We start from the raw sequence: 10,743 nt of genomic DNA on the forward strand, positions 1-10,743 counted from the left end.
CGTGGCCTCTCACACAAAAAGTGATTATTCTACCACGGAACCTGCAATGCTAGAGAAAGTTGAAAAAGAAAAAATCTTGGATACTGGCTACCAAGCCTGTTCTGGTAGGTCTGAATTCCTTGGTAGGTCTGGACCAGAGCTTCAAACTGCTTCATCTGGTTTCCCCTCCTGCTGAGAATTGGCACTTTTCTTCTCAGGTATAATGAATCAGAATTTACTTTTTAAGAATTGCCCAGGGTTCTTGTTAAATGAATTCTCAGCATCGTCTCAGCAAACCAGTATAAACCAGTTCAAAACCCTAACTTGAACAAGCCACCCTGTAGCTAACAGTGTATATACATGCACCAACCCAAATGTCCTTCCATTCTTATCTTAAGAATTATCTAATTCTCAAGCAACTATTCCAAGCTTCCATATTCCTGCCCTTGTCAAAGCCAGTCCTCACCAGGACTTCTTGTGTTAAGCAGAGACTTCCCTCCACTTCATTGAGATATTAATCCCCTCCCTGGATTTTTGTCAACAACCTGCCAACAGTTCATGCTTGCTCCACCAAGCACCCTCTCTCACTCATATGTCATCCCCTCGGCTAGTTGCTTCATACTGAGAGTGAATAATCATACTAAACTGTCTATGTACAGAAATACACTTCCCTCCTTGGTATTGCCTAATCTCCCCTGTTCCTATGAAAGTTCTTCTTGAAAAACCAGTCTCCAGTGATTTTCTGCACTTATTTACTTCTAAATCACTACTTTAACAAAAATGTTAACCCATAAAAGTAATACATGCACCATGGTAAATATTCAATGGAGAAGGGATCAAAATAAAAGTCATCAAAAGTCCCCATATCTGTTTTACGCTAGAGAGTCAAAACCAGTACAGCTTTGATCTGTGAATAAACCAAAATCAGACTCATTGCCATCAAGTCCAATGCAGACTCAGAGCAACCCTGTAGGACTGGGTAGAACAGCCCCGTGACTTTCCAACACCGTAACTGTTCACAAGCATAGAAAGCCGCATCGTTCTCCTGCTGAGTGGCTGGTAGTGTTGAGCTGCGAACCTTGCAGATCGACTCTGCCACCAGGGCTCCTTCTGTGTACATGCAAAGAGGTTTGTGTCAAGGAAATCGTTCATGCAATTGTAGAGGGAGGCAAGAACCAAGTCCATGGGTCACATAGCATGACTTCTCTTGACCCCAAAGCCGCAGAGGCTGATGAGTCCAAGATCAGAAGGTCAGATGGCAGGCTGCTGGCTGCACAAGGGGATGGGCTCCAGGTTGGCAAGTGAGACATTGGACTGCTGCTGATTCACAGGACCAACCAACTGATCGGCTGCTCGCAGCAGATACCATCATGGAAGTTATTACATTGTGTTACATATCATTCTGAGAGATTACTACTCCCTCACTGCAAACCACTGAGAGTCCGGGCCCAGCCAAGTTGACATAGCCATACTCCTGAGAGCACTGACTGGACCCTGTCATAGTACATCCCATCAACTTAGGACCTGCACGCATTGCCTTAAACCATACAGGATCTCAAAGTGACAATTACAAAGTCATAGGTGTGCTTATCACAATACAACTAACATGCATACAATCCAAAGGGCAATAACCCTGTTAATATGTTTTAAAAGTGAAAAAAACAAAAATGTAAGATTTGCATGTTATGATTGTCATTGAGTGACTTCAAGTCAGTTCCAGCTCATAACAAGAGACCCGGTGTACAACAGAACAAAGCACCACCCAGTCGTGCAGTATCCTCACACTTGCTCTTAGGTTTGAGTCCATTGTTAGAGCCACTGTGGCAACCCATCTTGTTGCAGGTCAGGATGGTTAGGGATTATGTCAACTGGGCGCTCCTGGGGAAGGGTATGGGTGAAGCTCAATCTATCAATTGCATCAGAACCTGATGACAGCTCCTTGGTGTCATAAGCCTTTTAATATAAAAGAGAGAGGTCTTGGGTAGTCTAATCTTCTTTGGCCCTCTGCCACCTGCTGGAGCTGGATCGTGCCTCTGGTTCCTCAGTCTCCTGTTGTGTGACTTGCTGATTCCAGCAGCCATCAGCAGACTACCAATGGTGGATTTATTTGGCCAACTTCAGACCTCTGCATCCACCAACCTGTGCCCCTGCTATCTCTGCTTCATCACCCTGGTCTGGTTCTGCAGTCTCCTGTGGCATCACCTGCCAATTCCAGGCACCTTCGCTGTCCCTCTATCAAGCACGGTGCCCTTCTCCAAAGGCTGGTCTCTTCTGACAACATGTCCAAAGTATGTGCAATGAAGTCTTACCATTCTTGCTTCTAAGGAGCATTCTATCTGTCCATCTTCCAAGATAGATTTGTAAGATATTTTAGCACTTTTAATCTCTTCACCAGCACCGTAATTCAAGTGCCTAGTTTCTTCTTCAGCCTTCTTTATTCATTGTCTACGTTTCACATGTATATGAGTCTTTCACATGTAATGGGCTGACCCAATTGAAAATACCATCAATTGGGTCAGCCAAGATCCTGGCTTTTTGACCCTTAAAAGAGGTCTTAGGCAGCAGATTTACCTAGTGCAACCCGTCATTTGATCACTAGACTGCAGTTCCCATGAACATTGATTGTGAATCCAAGCAAGAAATTCTTGAAATGTCAATGTCAGTAAATGCTTCAAGTCCTCCTCATTTTTTAGCAAGCAAGGTTGTGGCATCTGCACCTCTTGGCTTATTAATAAGTCTTCCTCTGATCCTGATGGCACATTCTTCTTCATATAATTCATCTTCTCTATTTGCTCAGCATTAAATTGAATAAATATGGTGACAGACTATAATCCTGCTGCAAGCCTTTCCTGATTTTAAACCATGCAGTATTTCCTTGTTCCGGTCACACAATTGCCTTGTGACATATGTATGGGTTCCACACATGTGGACTTCTCCAGATGGAATATACAAAACTCAAAATGGCTATATCTGTGGGAAGAGACAATCGAGAAGCTCAATGTAAGCAACTAAAACCAGGTCAGGGGCTGACTGTGGAACAGATCATCCATTTTTCCTATGTAAATTCAGATTGAAGTGAAAAAAAAGTAAAGCTAATAGACGAGAGTCAAAATATGACCTTGAATATACCCACAAAGGCATGAAAAAAAGAATAATTTATAAATTATCAAGGGGACATCGGGGAAGGAAGGAGGGTATGGGAGGTAGGGGGGAAATGAGGAGCTGATGCCAGGGGCTTAAGTAGAAAGAAAATGTTTTGAAAAAGATGATGACAGCATATGTAAAGACATGTTTGACAAAATGGATATCTATGGATTATGGTAAGACCTGTAAGAGCCCCCAATAAAATTAAAAATAAATTAAAAAATAGAAAACACAGGACAGGAAAAAAAGATCAAAGTAGATGTTACAAGAAACTCAGACTTGCTCGTAATTGTAGCTAAAGGAAATGGAAGAAATGATGACGTTAAAGAACTAAGTAGAACAATTCAAAGGGCAACTCGAGAAGACAAAGTAAAATATTATCATGAAGGGTACAAAGAGCTTGAGTTAGAAAGCCAATAAGGAAGAACATATTCAGTAAATCTTACACTGAAAGAACTCAAGGAAAAATGTCAGTCTCAGGTTGCAATCTTAAAAGATTCTCTGGGTAAAATATTGAATGATGCAGAAAGCATCCAAAGAAGATAGAAAGAATACACAGAGTCACTGTTGAAGGAAGACATCCATGCTGCACTGAAAGGATTAGCCAGACATTGATGGAATACCAATTAAAATGCTGGCACTAGAAACATTGAAACACTGGAAACATCTATGCCAGGAAAGTTGGAAGACATGGCCAGTTGACTGGAAGAGATTCCTATTTGAACCCATTCCAAAGAAAGGTGATCCAACAGAATGCTCAAAGCACAGAGCAGTCTCATCAAGAGCACACGTGAGTAAAGTTGTGCTGTAGATCATCCACCAATGGTTACAGCAATACATCGACAGGGAGCTGCCCAAGATTCAGGCCGGATCCGCAAGAGTCCTTGGATCATGGGATATCGTTGCTGATGTCAGATGGATCGTAGCACCAAGCAGAGACTACCAGAAGGAAGATCACTTGTGTTTTACGGAATATGCCAACACACTCAACTGTATGGATCATAATAAACTATGGATAATTGTGAGCAAAATGGGAATTCCAAAACACTTAATTGTGCTCATGCCGAGTCTGTACTTGATGCATACGTACAAGGTGGAAATATTCGTAACAATTAATAGCCCTCATTTCTATCGCAGATCATGGGGCTGTCGCTGTTATTTAGGACTACCTTCTTCCACCACCAAATCGGTATTCTTTTTGTCCTCTGTAAGCATCTTTTCTGGCTGAGTTCTTTCCCAGATGGGGTGATCTCAACCTTCAGTCTTGACGGGTCTGAACCATTAGCAATCATGTCAGAATGGGCTTGCTAAAATTAAATCACAAAACATACTAAGAGGCATTCTAAGGAATCCCTTGGAATCTAGACATACGGATTTTCACCTCTATTATTTCTCTAATTAAAACAAAACCAACCTTTTATTGTGAGTAAGGTGAAGGTTTGCAGGCACCTCCCCAGTTTTACATTAAAAAACTCATTCACTCTTTGCTTCAACACACGCCTGGCAAGGCCCTCAATGTACTTGGCCCACATCCTCCTTGTAGTTTCTGTTTCTTTTCCTCGCTCTTTCCTAACTCTCTGAACTTTGTCCTTTTGATCTTAAATGATTGATTATTTTAACACAGAGGGAGTTCAGCTCCAGACCTGAAGGGTGATTAAAGTCATCATCTTGATGGCCCTCCTTCTCTATCTGACCAGTACGATTGGTCTCTTTTATGATCTTGAGTTTTGTGCCACAATTTTCTCTCCCTCTATCTAGGATTTTCTAATGAGTTCCCTCCCATTCAGAGCAGTCGGGAGTGGTAGCCAACATTATCTAGCTCTTCTGGTCTCAGGGCTATGAATACTGATGCCTGCAAGGCTCATTAGTCCATTGGACTAATTGTTTTCACATGACTTCAGTTTTCATCACGCTTCTTTCTTCTGGCCCCGGGATAGGGAGAGACTAATAGTTGCACTTTTATCACTCTGATTGTTGCTTGGTAATCAGGATCAATCACACCACCCAGTACAGTAAAGCCCTTCCTGGGCTGTTGATCCAGAGGTATGAGGAAGGAATGCAAAGCGGCCAGGGGGCATTCTGAACTTCCAATTTAATGGAATCAGTGTTGTAACCCCAGGTATGGGTATTCCTTCCTATGGTAGTAAGAGCTCCAGTCCTGAAGAACATAGAATCACCAGAACCGGAAGCAAAATTTTGCAAGTGGGTCCTTAGAAGTAATATTGAGTGGTACCACTACTATGTCTCTCCCTTGGTTCCTGGACCCCTGAATCCTGACTATTAAAGGAATTGTACCAGATATTCAACGCTGATTTAGAGCACATGCAGCCTCCTGGAGAGCACTGCCCCAGCCCTGCAGAATATTGCCATCTAACTGATGCTGTAATTAGGTCTTTAGAAAGCTATTCATTGTTTTATCAACTCAGATGTTTCAGGGTGATGGGGAACATGGTAAACACAGTGTATTCCAAGACACGGGCTCATTCTTGCACTTCATTTGCTAGGAAGTGAGTCATTTGATCTGAGGCAATGCTGTGGAGGATACCGTGATGGTAGAAAAGGCATCCTGTAAGTACACAAACGACAATGTGGGCAGAACCATCATGTGTAGGGAAGCTAGACCCATATGCAGAGTAAGTATCTATTCCACTAAGAAAAAAAAAAACAATGCCCTTTCCATAATGGATGTGGTCCTATGTAAGCAACCTGTCACCTGAGGAATGGGCCTGCACTCGGTATCGGTCTATGCTGCTGGAAAATTGGGCACTCCGCAGTGACAGTAGCTAAGTCCCCCTTGGTGAGGGGAAGTCCAAACTGCTGAGGCCATGCATAAGCTCTGTGACCACATTGTTCATGAGCCCATGAGCAATGACAAGGTTGGCTGGGGAAAGACACTGACTAGCAGAGTGGCAGCAAACAAGAAGAAGACCCTCAACAAGATGGATTGACCCAGTGGCTACAAAAAATGGGCTAAACGTAACCATTGCGAAGGAGGCACAGAAGTGTCTCTTTCCATTGTGCATAGGGTGTGAGGAGTTGGGGCACCTGACAACAGCACGGTCCACTTGATTGTTAGAATCCTCCCTTGCAGGGCAACCCTTTGGTGAGTATTCACATGACACACAGATATCTTCCCGTTGGGGCCCATTCAGAGACATCTGTTCACATATCTCTTCCCCATACCTCCTTGTCACTCATGCAAGTGTGCTCCTTCCATCCCTGACCGTGATGGCTAGGGATTAAGTCTTCAGTAAGCACTCCTGGGTAAGGAGAAGTTCAATGTAGCAATCAAGTTGCGGGCTGATGACTCCTCCTCGGTGTCACAGCCTTTTTGTACAAGAGAGAGAGACTGAGAAGAGTTGAGTCCCCTTTGGCCCATAGTGTGGGCCTACTGCCAGAGCTGGATCTTCCATCTGGTTCCTCATCTCTTGTTGCATCACCTGCTAGTTCCAGGAGCCATCAACAGACGATTGATTGTGGGGTCATTTAGCTGACTTCAGATCTCTGCATCCCCCAGCTGGTGCCCCCCACTGTCTGTTTCATGAACCTGCTTCCTGTTCATCAACTTCCATGAGTCAGGAGAAACCTGTTTTGAACCAGACTGGACTTACCTATTTCTATAACTGTTTAAGCCATTTCTGGACATAATCTCTGTCTGTATACAAACATATACAAGCATCACTGTTTTGCTTCTTTAGAGAACCCACTGACAATCCAGCTAAATCACAGGCCACAGTATACACTAGCACATCTGGCTACTTCTCCCTTCAAACAAAATAAATAATTATACCTTGAAGTTCTGTCCATTGGGAAGATTTCCCTTCTCCATGATCTTTTACCAGGAGTCCTGGTGGTGTCGTGGTTATATGTTGGACTGCCATCCAAATGGGTGGCAGTTCAAAACCACCAGCAGTTCTTTGAGAGAAAGTCTGTCCTTTCTACTCCTGTAAATAGTAACAGTCTTGGAAACCCATGAGGCATCATTATGAGTCAGCATTGACTCAATGGCAAAGTTTAGTTTTAATATGAGTTTTCAGGGAGGGCTAGAAAGGAACAGTGGGTTAATTTCGCACCCTCTAGTATGCAGATGTTTTACCAATAAGCCTACAGTCATCAATGCTTGCTCCTGACTAGGTCTAAGCAGCATAGCATCATCTGTGTAATGAAGCAGTGTGACATTCATGGAAAAGACAGGCAATGAAGGTCCTTGCGCATTAAATTATGGCACAGTGCTGGAGAGTTGATATACTCCTGAGGTAGGGTGGCGAAAGTGCTTTGCTAGCCTTGCCAGTTGAAGGGAAATGGCTTCTAGTGGTCTTTCACACTTGAGAAAAATGCATTAGCCTGATCAAAAGCTGCACACCAGGTACCAGGAGGTGTATTTATTTGGTACAGCAGTGAAGTCACATCTGGAACGTCCACTGCAATTGTAGTCACCACCTGGTTACAGTCATTCTCTAAATCCCTCTGTTTTTTGCACAGGCCAAAAAAGATGAGTTCGTGGAGATGTGGTGGGAATTGCCACTTGTGTGTCCTTAAGGCCTTGATGGTGGCACTCGCTCCAAGAATACAGCTTTGCTCTTGGTTTCCTATCTTCTGAGGTAGAGGCAGTTCTAATAGATCCCACTTTGGGATCTATTTCCCTACCATAATGGTCTTTATCCCTCATGTCAGGGATCTAACATGGGGGCTCCACCAGTTGCTGAGTATGTCTATTCTAATTATGCATTCTACAAATGGAGAAATCATTAGCGGTGGGCTTGGGAACACACTAACGCATTGTGAGACAGACCTGCACTAAGACTCCATTAATCACTTCACCTCCACATGCCCCTACTCTTGATTAGTGGACCTTTGAGACATTTTAGGTCTCCTGCAATTAGTGTCAATTCAGCGCCAGTGTCCAGTGATCCCCTCAAATATGGTGATTCCCTTTTCTTCACTCACTCTTGAACAATCACTTATGTGAAGTCCCTCTTGAAGAAGGCTGGGAGAAGGACTAACTGTACAGTTTTGGTGGTGTACTGGGATCCTTCCTCAGGGAGATCCAGTCTCCCTTACATTCAAATCTGTGTGAAGTAAACTGGCTCAAGTCTGGGAAATGATTGAGGGACTGGTGTTCGTCAAGTTAAACTACTGTTCACTTGACCTAGAACTCTTCTGCTTGTAGAGATCAAGTAAATAGTTAGTAGTTTTCCTGTCTATTTCACTCAAGTGACACTCTACCTAAGTAGCCAATGGTATAAGTCCGTAAGACTCAGGTTCCGTAAGATTACTACTTTGACTGTGCAGCCCATCACAGTAACTGGGCTCCACCCCTTGTCCTCTGCAGCCCAGTGGTCTTTGTGGATTAAATGGTGCCACTCGGCTCCTACCACCAGAGGGGCCAATGAACCCTATTGTAAGTTAGCCTATAGTTACCCCCAAAAAAGACAAACTCACCGCTATCAAGTCAATGCTGACGCAAAGTGACATCCCCTCCCCTGCGTAGGGGTTTCTGAGACTATAACTGTTTACAGAAGTAGAAAGCTTAGTCTTTCTCCCTCGGAGCTGATTGTAGTTTCGAACTACCAACTATGTGGATCACAGCCTAACAGGTAGTCACTACAACACCAAGGACACTCATCAAACTTGGGTGAATTAGGAAGTCCCTGCTGTCTATCTCAGCTGTCTTCAAGGATACGAGGGCTCCCGTCACCAGTCTGTTCCTCGCCATAGTGGTAAAAGGTGTGCTTTCTGAATGGCCCACTGGCTCTTAAGCCTTAAGATGGGGCTTTCTTCTCTCATAAACAGTTACCGTCTCAGAAAAGGAGCCCAATTTGAGTTTTGAGAATGCTAAAACTGTCAGTTTGCTATGGTGTAAACTGGAGAAAAGAGCACAGAATTCTCCAGGGCAGGGTTAGACAGGTGAACGCATTGCGTTTGGAAATGTGCAGTCCTCCATCCCCTCGCAGAAGGGTCACAAGGAAGGGATGGGTCAACCGGGGCACAGGGGTGCAGTCTAGCTCTGATGAAACACACAATATTCCTCTGGTTCCTTGAGCTTCCTCACCCCCCACTATCATGACCTCAGCACTGCTTCTAACTTCAGGCTAGACCAGAACATGTGCACAGGTACAGAAAAGAGCTCATGACACGGGGAGTTCAGGTCAGATAAACCCCTCAGGAACAGAAATAGGAGTAGCGATACCAGAAGGGTAGGGGAAAGGTGGGGAGAGGAGGGGAGGAAGGGGAAACAGATCAAAATGATCAGAGGGAACCCGATCACACAGAACCACACACACCCCCTAGGGGGAGGAACAACAGAAACTATGGGGGAAGGGAGACAGAGGATGGTATAAGACATGAAAATAATAATAATTTATAATTTATCAAGGGTTCATGAGGGTGGGAGGATGGGGGAGGGAGGAAAAAAATGAGGAGCTGATACCAAGGGCTCAAGTAGAAAGAAAATGTTTTGAAAAGAATGATGGCAACATCTGTACAGATGTCATATGACACAATATATGACCCAATGGATGTATGGATTGTTGTAAAAGCTGTAAGAGCCCCTCATAGAATGGCTGTTGTTGTTGTTTTTAAAGAAAGAAATGTATAGGCCTAGATTGAGACTGTGTCAAGAAAAAATAGCTTCATCTCTTAAGTTTCTATTATTTTGTAGCAATCTTCTTTACTTTCCCTCATATGTATAGATAGACACACAGATATAGAAGATATATAGATGATATACGATATATGAGAGAGCTTCAAAACGTTAGTGGGGAAATTCCTTTATTTTTTAGTTCAAATTTTCCAGGAGCTCTGAAAGTGCACTGATGTATATGTGTGTCTAATACACACGGTGGCCGTGGCCGTCAGGTGAGTTCTAGAGGACGGCATAGAACTGCCCCACAGGCTCTCCTAGGCTGCAGTCTTCACAGAGAGAGCATAAGGGACCCAATGGCTAGACGCTCCAGTGCTAACCAAAGGGTTGGCAGTTCGGAACTGCCAGCTCTGTGAGAAAAAAGTTCTGACCATCTGCTCCCATAAAGACTTAAAGCCGGCGCAGTGTTACTCCTCGGAGAGGGTGGCTGTGAGTCGACCTTGACTTCCCGCCAGAGAACCACAACAACCTTGATAGGACTAGACCACCTGGTCTCCTCTGGTGACATCGTGGTTCCACCTTGGGGGGTGATCTGTCAGGTCCCCAGTTGGAAACCACCTGCTGCTCCTCCGGAGAAAACTGCTACCTCCAGAGAGGGTTACAATCTGGGGAACCCACAGGGGTTACAATCTGGGGACCCCACAGGGGTTACAATCTGGGGAACCCACAGGGGTTACAATCTGGGGAACCCACAGGGCCACGTCTACCCTGTGTAGCAGGGTCTCTCGGCATCGGCATCCACTAGACGGGCATGAGTCTTTTTGGTTTCTTGTGGAGATAGCTGCTGGTGGGTTTGACCTGCTGACCTTTTAACTCGCAGCCAGGGGCTTCACCTTTGCATCGCCAGAGCTCTTTACACATACCTAGCGGGGGCTTCAAAGGGTTCTTGGGAAAATTGTGTTGTCTTTCTTTTTTTTTTTAGTTTCTTTTTTTTTTTTAATCAATTTATTGGAGCTCATACAATTCATCACAATACA

The sequence above is a fragment of the Echinops telfairi genome, unplaced genomic scaffold (genome assembly GCF_000313985.2).
Source record: "Echinops telfairi isolate 266 unplaced genomic scaffold, ASM31398v2 ScPeMD7_7469;HRSCAF=8507_1, whole genome shotgun sequence".
Lineage (NCBI taxonomy): Eukaryota > Metazoa > Chordata > Mammalia > Afrosoricida > Tenrecidae > Echinops > Echinops telfairi.